The 13,395-nt window shown below is 45.1% G+C and overlaps 1 pseudogene; it reads right to left on the reverse strand.

The window, feature by feature from the left end:
- Nucleotides 1-1,513: 1,513 nt before the first annotated feature.
- Nucleotides 1,514-6,658, reverse strand: LOC118653482 (annotated as a pseudogene).
- Nucleotides 6,659-13,395: the final 6,737 nt, after the last annotated feature.

Below are 13,395 nucleotides of genomic sequence, written 5' to 3' on the forward strand. Positions count from 1 at the left end.
CGTCCTCTTTGATGTACAAGGAAAAAGGCAGTTTGTCCGGTGGCTCTTAGAACTGGTGTCTTCTTAGATGTTACTGGTCCCATTGGTTCTGTCAAGACTGAATAGGCTGCTCCAGAATACACCAGAAAATTAACCGGGGGTTCTATTTATCTACAAATATTTATACCTAAGTAGACATATAAACATCAAATAAACATCCACATTTACACCTTTTCAGTGAACAAGTACTTTTACAGTCTTGGGAATTTTGGCAGATAACAGGAACACTGCCCAAGTCCCCTGATGGGGGCCTGACAAGAATAGATGTGGGGGCCTTTGGCTGGGGGGTATAAAGTCTCCATTCTTTCTCTCTCGGCACTGCTAAGGACAGGATCATTGGAGAGGTTTCTTCACCTAGGCAAGGCTGTGCTGAGCCATCCGGGACAAAAGTGGTTTCTGCTTCCATTTTGGCTGAAAGGTCTCTGTCCATTAGAGGGACCAGGACAACTGGTAAATATAGGAATTCATGAACCACCTGATGGCTGCCTAACTGACATCGGCGGGGGCGGCAGAACCGTCTGCAGCTGTGGTACCCTACCGGTAGCTCCAATAATGGTGACTTCCTGTCCTGAGAGGGGAGCTACCTTCTGAGTAACTACCGAGTGCTCTGCCACTGTATCAACCATAAAGTTCACAGTCTGGCCCCCGATCTTCATTTTGACCATCGGCTCATGGGGGCCCAATTGGAAAAAGCCCAGTCTGTCCTATTCAGATTCAGCTGTTCCCAGTCCAAGGAGGTCTGCCTCAGGCGGCTCTGGCCAATAGTGGCTGGGTGGTTTGGATGGCCTTGCCAGCTTCTTCTGGCCTGCTACTAAACTTTACTCTGTCCCTTGTTACACACACAGAACTGGACCCAAGGCAGCGAGGTCTGAGCAATTTTAAAATTCCTTAACATACATTTTATCATTCATGTTGCAGGGAGGGACCGGGTTGGCTCCTCTTGAATAAAAGAACTAATCAAAATACGGCTTATTTTCTAACTTCATTTGTCCTTGTGTGTGGACATCGAATGACACTCATCAGATTGACATAATCGATTTAACCTTTGTTTAGGGAGCCAAATGAAAAGCATTTACTCCCAAGTGTCATTGGTTTAGGGAAGATAGGATTTCTGCTCAGTTTCCCTATTTTACTTGTCCTAGCTTACTGGTCTATCATGCATTCAATTTTCTTAAAATGTATTCTGGCACAGGAGAAAGTTGTTTTGCTGTACACAGGTAGTTTAACCCCTATATAACTGGGCTTGGACCTCTGCCCAGCAAACTGCAGTCTATAACTTCAATATGCAGCCTCCGGTTTTTCTAACCCAATGAGGTTTCAGCCAGTCTCTGAGGCAGACTGCTCCTCTCTTGGACAATTTCAAAGTCCTGATGGCTTCCAGGTCCAGGGAGAGTGCCTTTTTGTTAACCCTTAGAGCCCTGCTTTTTGCCTTTTTACCAGTTTCCTTCCTGGCAGAGCAGCAACCAGGCCTCTTTCAAGGGAGTGCACTAAAAGGGGATATCAGCCCCACCTGTGAGCCAGCTGCTCCGCCTAGGGTCTCCCAGGGACCCAGCCAGAGCGTCCCCCAGCAAATACCGGAAGCCGCTGCCCTTTTGCAGTGGTATGGACACAAGCAGGGGGTTCACTGGATGTAGCTGGCAGCGAAGCGCTCGCTGGCTTCTGCCTGCAGCTGCTCTCGCCTGCAAGCTCTGCCCCACAGCACCCCCGCAGCACACGCTGCACCTTCAGCTCCAGCACCTCGGCGTTCTCCAGCTTAGCCTGCACCTCGGTGCCCGCTAGCAGCTGCTTCAGCTCCTGTAGGCTCTCATTGATCTGCGCGCATGCCGCTTCTTTTCCACCAAGAGCCTCCGGGCCTTGCGGGCACCTCAGGCATTCAGCCCCCACCCCCTTTTTTGACCTGGCTCTCAGGGGCTGAGTTAGTCTGGCAAACAGTTCTAAATCACCAGGGGGGCTGCAGATTATAGCTTTGTTCCTCCTCCGCTTTTCTAGCGGGAGTTCAGTTGTTGTTTTATTTTTTTTTTCTTAGAAACCTTAATCCTTTAATGATTACCAAAAGTGAACAGTCAGCAATTTTAGATTAATATTTATGAACATATTTTAAATGTACTTTTACTCTTAAGATATATCTAGACCTTTTGTGATAAAACTAAGAACAGGTATCGGTCTGATTCAGCATTGGAGGGGTTAAAAGAATAAACCACGGCAGAGGAAGACTGTGCTTACAGTTATTTTTTGTAACCGTGAAGTTCATTGATAAGACCTGTTAGGTTTGCAGCCAGCAGCATAACTGCCAACCCCCCCCCCCTCCCCGCCCTCCTTCTCTCAGCCCAGGATGCTTTTCCTCACAGATTTTTTTTCTCTTTTACTCTTTTATAAGCAATCTCAGAACTAAGCAATCTTGGAATTATAGCGATTTACAACCCAGGTAAGAGCAACTTTTAGACAGAAATTTATATTAACTAAGTGGGCTGATTCCTTCTGTAATGGCGAGCAAAAGACTCTAAGAACTGCTAGAGATCCTTGCAGCCAATCGAGGGTCCAGTCCAAACGTTCAGCCAGATGAATTAACAGAAATGCAAAATAAATCAAAGTAACTTCCACTTCACACAGACTAGTAATGAGCAGCCAAAATAGACAAACACTCGTATTCACACTCTCTCGGTAGACTAGCCCAGACTGGAGCTGAGCAGATAAACAAAACAATGCCCAACTCCCCAGACGGGCGTGGGGTCATTCCTGGCAATATGTCCCAGAACAGAATTCTCGACCAACGTTTTGGTGAGAACCTACTGGAGGTGTTAAGACTGCTTCCAGTCCCCCCTCTCGCTAGCAAATTGGCTAGTCCCACACAAACAGTTGTTCACTCATGCTTACTCAATGTTTCGGCATTCATTCCAATTCCACAATCTCTATTGTACCCCTTTAAAAAAATTTTTAACATGTAATTAAGAACAGCAGGTTTACTTTGTCACGACCTCATGATGATCGGTGACGAGAGACAGACAAGAGAGGGGTTGACCTGTTTTCACAGATCCTTACTCAGTTGCCCACCTGACCGAAGTCGTGGAGCCACACAAAGGAGAGGAGAGGGCAGGCCCCCTCCCTCCACATTCACATACTTTCACCAAACATTCATTCAGCAAAGGCATTTAGCTACCACAAGACACAATTTTTCCCAATTCAATCCGAACCTTAAACTGTTAGCAAATACTCAGCATTTCTCAATCAGTAACATTTTTAAGAATAAACTTCAAAAATGCAAGACATAAGTTTTTTATCATTTGAATTCAGTAAGCTTCAAGGTCCCAAGTTCCCAGCAGTTCTCGAAAACCACACCTGAGGCTGGCAAGCCGGTTTGGCCCAGCCCTTGACTTTAAAACGACCATAATGCTTAAAGGAGTAGTTTGAGTCTGTCCCATAATGTCCGTCCAGTACTTCCACAGAAAACAGAAAAAAAAAAATACAAACTCAGACAAATACAGTCTTCCAACTCTAGGGAAGCAAAACCAAAACAAACTTCCGACTCCGCAGAAGCACAACTACAGATTAGACGATGGCCATGCACCACTCGTCTCAGATTGAGGGGTTTCTCGGCCCCTCCAGATGGAGGATCGGGGCGTCCCCCAACTCCTCCCACCCGTGGCCCCCCAGTGCATCCACCTAGGCTGTTACGGGCATTACAGATTTCATAATTGAGCTCACACAGGACAGAACACACAGAACAGAATAGACAACACACAGACACCGCGGTCAGTCAGACTCTCCGGATCAGGGTCCCTTGTGAGTGTTGGGGATCTCGGACGAGCCCCCAAATGTTATGCCCAGATTTCAAGATCCCCCAAGACAGACCACCAGGGAGCCGAGTCTGATGCAAAAGCATAGAGTCTTTTATGGAAGCCCGGGACTTGGTCCCCCCCATGCCTCCATTACTGGATGCAAGAGAGAGCCCCGAGTCCCAAGGGAACAAAGAATTTATAGGGCTTGGGGTCGGGGGTGGGGGCACACTCTGACCACTGATTTGGCTGATTCTGGTTGGTTCAGTGAGGGCCGGGGGCTAGTGACGCAAGGGCAGGGTGCAGCTAGGGTCTGGTTACACAAAGAGAGGGGGGTGGCTAGCATACTCTTGGCCTTGGGCTAGTTTCCCCCGCTTTCCCATTGGCTGAGATAAGGGCAGACTGAGTAACTGGTACATTCTGCGGCTTTTTCTTGGAAGAGGGGATAAGGACACAGCTATCAGTCCTGTTCTGTCCTTTCACAGCAATCCTGAAAAAGAACAAAGTAAGTGGGATCTCAAAACCAGATATCAAGATGTATTACAAAGCCACTGTTCTCAAAACTGCCTGGTACTGGCACAGGATCAGGCATATAGATCAATGGACTAGAATAGAGAGCCCAGAAATCGGCCGAAATCAATATGCTCAATTAATATTTGACAAAGGAGGCAAGAACATACAATGGAGCCAAGATAGTCTCTTCAATAAATGGTGCTGGGAAAATTGGACAGATATATGCAAGAAAATGAAACTAGACCACCAACTTACACCATACACAAAAATAAACTCAAAATGGATAAAGGACTTAAATGTACGACAGGAAACCATAAAAATTCTAGAAGAATCCAAAGGCAACAAAATCTCAGACATATGCTGAAGCAATTTCTTCACAGATACAGCTCCTAGGGCACTTGACACTAAAGGGAAAATGAACAAATGGGACTACATCAAAATAAAAAGCTTCTGCACAGCAAAAGAAACCATCAACAAAACAACGAGAAAACCCACTGTGTGGGAAAACATATTTGCCAATCTCATATCTGATAAGGGCCTAATCTCCAAAATTTATAGGGAACTCATACAACTTAACAAAAGGAAGATAAACAATCCAATCAAAAAATGGGCAAAGGACCTTAATAGACACCTTTCAAAAGAGGACATTCAGAAAGCAAAGAGACATATGAGAACATGCTCAAAGTCACTAATCATCCAAGAGATGCAAATCAAAACAACAATGAGGTACCATCTCACACCTGTCAGAATGACTATCATCAAGAAATCAACAAACGACAAGTGGTGGAGAGGATGTGGAGAAAAAGGAACACTCGTGCACTGCTGGTGGGAATGCAGACTGGTGCAGCCACTATGGAAGACAGTATGGAGTTTCCTCAAAAAACTACAAATGGAACTCCCATTTGACCCTGTGATCCCACTTCTAGGAATATATCCCAAGGAACCAGAAACACCAATCAGAAAGGATATATGCACCCATATGTTCATAGCAGCACAATTCACCATAGCTAAGATCTGGAAACAGCCTAAGTGCCCATCAGTAGATGAATGGATTAGAAAACTGTGGTACATCTACACGATGGAATACTATGCTGCTGTAAAAAGGAAGGAACTCTTACCATTTGCAACGGCACGGATGGAGCTGGAGAGCATTATGCTAAGTGAAATAAGACAGTCAATGAAGGAAAAATACCACATGATCTCACTCATTCATGGATAATAAAGACCATTATAAACTTATGAACAAAAATAGATACAGAGGCATAGCTGCTTCAAACAGACTGTCAAACTGCAGTGGGATGGCTGGGGAGGTTTGGGGGGCAACAGGGCGGGTAAGAAATCAACTGAAGGACTTATATGCATGCATATAAGCATAACCAATGGACATAAGACACTGAGGTGTAGAGAAGGCCAGGGGATTGTCAAGGGTGGGGGAAATAAGGAGACATATGTAATACCCTTTGTAATACTTTAAGCAATAAAACTAAAATATATATATATATATGTATGTAAGTAAAATATAGTTATTAATTTTTATTTTATAAAACTTTCTACATGATTTCAAGTATATTAGATTGGTTAAATTCAAAAATATTTCCTTTACGAAGAGAGCACAAATTTCTTGAATTACTCCAGGCCCTTGGAGTTTTCCAAGAAACATCTCTCAGGTAAAGCCTTGAAATTTAACTTGGAAAGACCATCAAATATATTTATGTATGTGTTAGGTCTGAGGAAGCCCAGGATCAAGGCATGCAGATGTGTGATGAGATAATGGACCCTCCCTGGAATTTCTAACAGATCAGTGTGCCAGACACAGATACCGGCTCCTCCCTTGAATCCACTATGACCCCCACACAGATATTGATTGCTTCCTGAATACCCTGCCAACCCCTGAGGCAGGAACTTCCTCAGCTCATGCCCCTGCCCCTCATTAAACACCTGTATAAAAAGAAACCACCCTTCCCTGTTGGCGCGAATCCACTGGCCCTGACTCTGGGGTTCGTGGGTTGCCTGGGGACGCAGATTAAAACCTTTCTTTTTCTTTCTTTTCTGATTGGCTCGGCTCTCTTTGTTTCCTACACCGACTCCTGAGCCACCTAACATTTGGTGCCTTGAAACCCGGGTGGCGCGAGCACCCCTTTTGGCCATCCCTCCACGGCTCGGGGTGCCCGACTCTCCCTCCTCATGGCTCTGGACCCCTCAGGACCACATTTCTTCAGCTCGGCAGCCTTTTCCGCTTTGACAGCATTAGCAGTGAGTCCCACCCTGCCCCCGTGCTGGTCCCTCGTGGCCGACTGCCCGCTGGCGTCTCTGTCCGTAAAACGTGGCCACATCAGAGATTGCCTTTCCGACCCTTCCAGGAAGGCTCCTCCAAACCTCGGAAGGTAGCAGAGACGTCTCTACCTTCCCCGGTCCCTCCATCCATCTTTAGACTGGGTCAAACCGCTGGGACGCTGGCCTTTGGCCCCCACTACAGGTATCGAGCACAGGGAACCCAAATTCCAAACCTGACCGGGCACACCTCTAGGGTGCCTGTCTGCCAACCTGGCTAAACACTAGGCCTGCCCTGGACTTGAATCCTAAATGCCTCATTTATTTCTGTAACGTAGCCTGGCCTCAGTATGACAATGGGACCTTGACTTTACCACCCGTACCGATCTCAGTAATTTCTGCCAGCGAACCGGGAAATATGCCCAAGCCTCTCTCTCTCTCTCTCTCTCTCTCTCTCTCTCTCTCTCTCTCTCTCTCTCTTCGTCTGCATCCCCATCCCTTCCCCAAAAGCCCCTTCTGCTTCCTCTCCTCGCCCCATCCTCCCTCCTCCCCCAAGGCTGTGGCTGCACTGCGCTCCGCCGAGCCGCGATGTGTGTGGTGTGTGTGGGGGGTGGGTTCATGTGCCAGGTGGGGCGTCATGATCATCGTAGACCCCGCATCCTCCCACCCCCCCACCAGAAACCACCACCAACGCCCCCCCCCCCCAGCAGAAGGTCGCCCGTTCTCCTGCAGGCTGGTGCTCCTGTCCATCCACACCCTCTCCTCCTCCCTCTGCTCCCCCCCTCTGGCAACGCCTTCTCCTCTAGCTGCTGACCCTCACCCCTCTTCCGCCCACAGCTGCCAGCCACCACCACCACCGCAGGAGCCAGAAACTCAAGCCACCTGGCGACCCCACCCTCCCCCACCCCCACCTGCTTCCCCAGTCAGTCCTTTGCAGGCTTCTCCTTCCCTCTGCCCCTCCTCCCCTCTGTCCCGCCCCCAGGGAGGTTGTGGCATCTGAGATCAATTGAGAAGCAGCTGGGGTCCTTATCCTCCAACCACACTGCGTTCGCCTGCCCAGGATCATTCATCTCCACCTCTCCCGCTCTCGCTCCCCCCTTACACCTCTGCCATGGAAACCTGTACCCCATGCTGTGACCTCTGAGAGTTTTCTGAGAGTTCTAACTGCCCGCCTCCCCGGGTCCGTTCACATTCCTTCTACCTGCCCGCCTCGCCATGTGCACACCAAATCTCCAGCAATTGAATTCACAGGTGGCTGGCCAGTTCCCTTTGCAAGAGGTTGCAGCTGAGAAGGATTTTATCCGGACAGACATTCTCTCTCACTTTCTGATCTTCCTAAAATTAAAAAATGCCTTGGCTCTTTCTCTTTAGACCCTCTTAACCAGCAGCCACCTTCTCCCCTATCCCTGAGTGCCGAAATCCTGAGAACGTGAGCTCCAAAACAGCCTTTCCCATCTAACACTCATTTTCAGGCCATCCAAAGACTGCCTTCCTCAACAGCCTCTTCTATTTCTGCACCCATTCTACCCCTGAGGGAAGCAGCAGGAACTGAAGGCATAGTCTGAGTCTATGCCCTAATCACTACGTCCAGCCTCAGAGATTGAGAGGAATCTCAGGGTTTTTTTCCACTGACTTTGAGGATGACCCTCAGACCCCAGTCCGAGATCTAGTGAACATGGCCTTTTAAATTTTAATGCCCGTGAGGAGAAGGCAAAGTCAAGTCGGTAGGCCCGCCTTCGACAGAAGCTAGACCTGCAAACTCAAGACTTGGTTGCAGGGAAGACAAGATGGCAGCGATATAGGCAGATGCATCCCAGGTCTTGTCCCACAGCAAATGGAGTAAGCAGCTGAAACTAATAATAACCACCCCGAATTGGCAAAATTACTCAGCTGGTGAGATGGTTTGCAGCCGGGAAGGGCAGAGCTCCCCTTGAAAGGTAAAAAACTAGGGATCTGGGCAGGAAAGTTTGCCAGGCCTCTGAGCCCAGAGGGTCAGAGGGAGACCGCGTGGCAGACAGCCAAGTCTCTTGGGACAGGCACAGCCCCTGACTGGAGAAAGGAGATTCAAGGGATTGCTGGTGCCAGGGGATTTGAGATCTGGGTTCTGCGATTACGGAGGACTGAGCCTAAAGGGGGCAGCCTGAAGAGCTGACCAGACCATGCAGTGCCAGTAAAAGAGGAGCTTACAGAAACTCAGCCTTCCCCGTTTCTGCGGCTGGCATTTGTTTCTTTGTTTTCACTGAACCCTGTTCATAGGACATTTCGGATACAGACACTCACCTGGGCTGATGAGAGGGAGAAGGTGTGGACGAGTGGAACCTGGGAAGAGGCTGAGGAGAGGGGGTGGTGGGAGAGGTGGCAGCGAATTGAGTGCTGAGACACCCCTGGGCCCAGGACTGAGACAGCCATTCTTTCCAGAGGGTGGGATTCCTCCCCCCAGCCCCCAGGCAAGGAGCACAGCCACACACAGATTCCACCCTGAACGAGATGAAGGATTAAAATAATCTGATTAGTCCCTGGGAGTTAACAGGGTCTGGCCTATAGAGGGACTTTCAGTCACAGCAACAACACAGAGCAGGGTAACGATTAAAGAAACAGCTCTGGGCAGTTAACCTCCCCAAACCAGTTTTAAGTGCAATAGAGAAAATAAACCCTTGCTACTGGAAAGAGAAGCCATATGGCCTCAGAGGCCAACCCAAAAACACTGCCACCCAGAGGCTGAGCCACAAACTGACTCTTAGGTAAATACAAATTAAGGAAGTCTGGGACACAAATACGGCCTGCTTTAAAATCAGGACTGTGGTTTACAACACGGAAGAACAGTGTATCACAGGGAAATTCAACATTCTCCTGAATACCTGGCAGGACTAAGGTGAGCCAGACTGAAGAGTAGAAAGGAAGGACCTTCACTACTGCAAAATTTTTTTTCTTTTTTCAACTTTTAACTAAGAAACCAATTTTTTTTCTTCTTTTTTCATCACCTGATTTTACCCTTTTAATTACTACATTTTTATTTTTCACCAGTATTTTTACTGCAACCACTTTACCATTTTTTAAAGTGCCATTTATTTTCTCTTTATTTTATTTTGGGATTAGTATTCTCCATTCTATTTTCATTGTTCCTTTAGCATCAATTTTCCCTACCTCAAAACCCTCTTCCTCAATTTTCCCCATTTCCTGTCCTGTTTCTCTTACCCTATTACTGCTTTAGATTTTCCCTATTCCTTCTTTTTACCCCCTATCAAAATTTCACCCTACTTATATATCCTATTTCCAATCCACTATTCTAAATCCTTATACACCTATCCCTTATCATTCTTCAATATCCAAATATTTTTCTCATCTTTTATCTTTCTATTGTTTTCTTAATGTTTGCTTGATTGTTGGGTATTTTTGTTTTGTTTTGTGTTGTTTTTTTAGGACTGGTTGTGAGGTAGTTTTGCTTTTTCTTTTTATTTATTCTGCTGGTTTTTCCCCTCCCTCACCATGCCCTCCACCCCCGGTTATTTTTGTGCTTCTGTTTGCCTTTGCCTCTCTTGATATTATTGGTTGTTTGTAGTTTGCATTCATCTCCAGGGGTGTGTTTACTGGAATTTGTTGGGATTAGTGGTGGTTCTATCAGAGTTTTCTCCTCATATAAATAGTCTCTTCCCATCTTCTACTTCATTCTCTCTTTTAGCTCTTTTTTTCTTTTTTCTTCCCCTTCCTTTTTCCCAATTTCATTTTTGCACTACTTTATTTTCGTATTTTTCTTTTCTTTTCTTTTTTCTCTTTTATCTTTTTCTCTTCTTTCTTCCCTATCACCTAATTCTCTTAAATGGGGTGGTCACCTTTATTTAGGGTTATTAATATCGTGAATATATCTGTGTTCAGTGCCCGGTACGTTGTGCCTCCTTGTGTCGTATATTGTGCCTTTAAATCAATACAGCAGATCCAAGCAACAGCAGCATACTGATCACAACACCATCTGTCTGAGGAACAGCAGCTGTACATGAAGCCTTCCCCCACCAGCCAGAAGACCCACCAGACCTGTGAATAGCACCCACCAGAGGAACTGCTGCCAACTGAAGAGCAGCAGCTACTGCAACTGCCCGAGGAGCAACCACAGCCCAAGGAGCCACTGCCACCCAGGGAGCAGGCATGGAATGAATCAACATCTTGATAGGTCAGTGAAAGAAAACAAGGGTATACAAAGAAACCCCCAGAGGAAAGAAAAGGAGGACTCACCAGAAAAGCAGCTAAGTAATACAGAGGCATGCAACATGACAGAAAAAGAATTCAGAAGAAGGGTCCTAGAGTGCGTAAACCAGATGGAGGAAAAAATCAACAACTTATGCAAGAAGGAGGAAGAAACAGATGAAAAAAATCAACTACTTATGCAAGAAGCAAGAAGAAACAGATGAAAAAATCAATAACTTATGTAAGACCCAAGAAGAAATGAAGAGAGATACAGTTGCAATAAAAAACACCATTTAAAGTATCAACAGTAGACTAGGAACAGCGGAGGACCGAATTAGTGAATTAGAAGACAAGGAAGCAAAACACACCCAAAATATACTGCAATTGGAGAAAAAAATAAAAAGAAAAGAGGAGAGCCTAAGGGAGCTTTGGGGCAACATGAAACGAAACAACATATGAATAATAGGGGTGCCAGAACAACAGAAAGAGGAAAAAGAATTAGAAAACCTATTCAAAGAAATAATATCAGAAAACTTCCCTGAGGTGGGGAAGAAAAAAGTCACACAAGCACAAAGAGTCCAAAACAAGGTGAAGCCAAAGAGACCCACACCAAGACACATCATAATTACCATGGAAAATGTTCAGGACAAAGAGAGAATCTTACAGGCTACAAGAGAGAGACGGAAAGTTACATACAAGGGATCTCCCAATAGATTATCAAATGATTTCTCAACAGAAACACATCAGGCCAGAAAAGAATGGACGGAAATTTACAAAGTGATGCAAAGCAAAGGACTGAATCCAAGAATACTCTATCCAGCAAGGCTATCATTCAAACTTGAAGGGGAAATAAGAAGCTTCACAGACAAAAATAGGCTAAGGGAGTTTACCACCACCAAGCCAGCAATGCAAGAAATGCTAAAGGGACTGGTGTAAAAAGAAGAAATAAAAAGTTCAGAAAGAAAACAGCCACACACAAAAAGAAATGGCTACAAACAAGTACCTTTCAATGATAACTTTAAATGTAAATGGAGTAAATGCTCCAACCAAAAGACATCGAGTGGCTAAATGGATAAAAAAAAAAAAATGACCCATAAATTTGCTGTCTACAAGAGACCCACCTCAGAAGAAGGGACTCACACAGACTGAAAGTGAAGGAATGGAAAAAGATCTTTCAGGCAAATGGAAAGGAAAAGAAAGCTGGGGTAGCAATACTTATATCGGACAAAATAGACCTCAAAGTGAAGGCCATAACAAGAGATAAGGAAGGTCACTTCATAATACTAAAGGGATCAATACAACAAGAAGATATAACCCTGGTAAACATATATGCACCCAATGCAGAAGCACGCAAATACGTTAAAAAAGTCCTGGAAGATATCAAAGGAGAGATTGACAACAATACAATCATAGTAGGGGACTCTAATACACCACTGACATCACTGGATAAATCCTCTAGACAAAAAATCACCAAACACAGAACAATCTTACATGACTCACTAGATCAGATGGACTTAATTGACATCTTCAGAACACTTCACCACAAAGCCACGGAATATACATTCCACTCAAGTGCTCATGGGACAGACTCAAAAATAGACCACACATTGGGTCACAAACAAAGTCTCCCCAAATTCAAGAAGATTGAAATCATACCAAGCATCTTCTCAGACCACGATGGCATAATATTAGAAATACACTACAATAAAAACGACCGAAAATACTCAAACACCTTGAAGCTGAATAGCATGTTACTAAATATTGATTGGGTTGCCAATGAGATCAAAGAAGAAATTTAAAACATCCTGGAAACTAATGACAATTAAAACACAACAATCCAAAACCTATGGGACACAATGAAAGCAGTCCTGAGAGGGAAGTTTATAGCTCTACAGGCCTATCTCAAAAAACAAGAAAAAATGGTAGTAAATCATCTAACTCTACAACTCAAAGAATTAGAAAGAGAGCAACAAGAAAACCCCAGAGTGAGCAGAAGTAAGGAGATAATAAAGATTAGGGGAGATATAAATAACATGGAGACCAAAAAAACCAATGCAGACAATCAATGAAACCAAGACCTGGTTCGTTGAAAGGATAAACAAGGTTGACAAACCTCTAGCCAGGCTCACCAAGAAGCAAAGAGGGGAAACTGGTTTGGCTCAATGGACAGAGCGTTGGCCTGCGGACTGAAGGTCCCAGGTTCGATTCCGGTCAAGGGCATGTACCTGGGTTGCGGGCACATCCCCAGTAGGAGATGTGTAGGAGGCAAATGATCGATGTTTCTCTCTCATCGATGTTTCTGACTCTCTATCTCTCTCACTTCCTCTCTGTAAAAAATCAATACAATACATTTTTTTAAAAATTTTTAAAAAAAAGAAGCAAAGAGAGAGGACACAAATAAACAAAATCAGAAACGATAGAGGAGAAATAACAACAGACCCCACAGAAATACAAATGATTGTTAAAAAATACTATGGACAGCTCTACTCCAACAAACTAGACAACCTGGAGGAAATGGACAAATTCCTAGAAAAATATGACATTACAAAACTCAATCAGGAAGAATCTAAAAAAATCTCAACAGGCCAATAACTATGGAAGAAATTGAAGCAGTCATCAA

This window comes from Myotis myotis, unplaced genomic scaffold (assembly GCF_014108235.1).
Source record: "Myotis myotis isolate mMyoMyo1 unplaced genomic scaffold, mMyoMyo1.p scaffold_m19_p_4, whole genome shotgun sequence".
Classification (NCBI taxonomy): Eukaryota; Metazoa; Chordata; class Mammalia; order Chiroptera; family Vespertilionidae; genus Myotis; species Myotis myotis.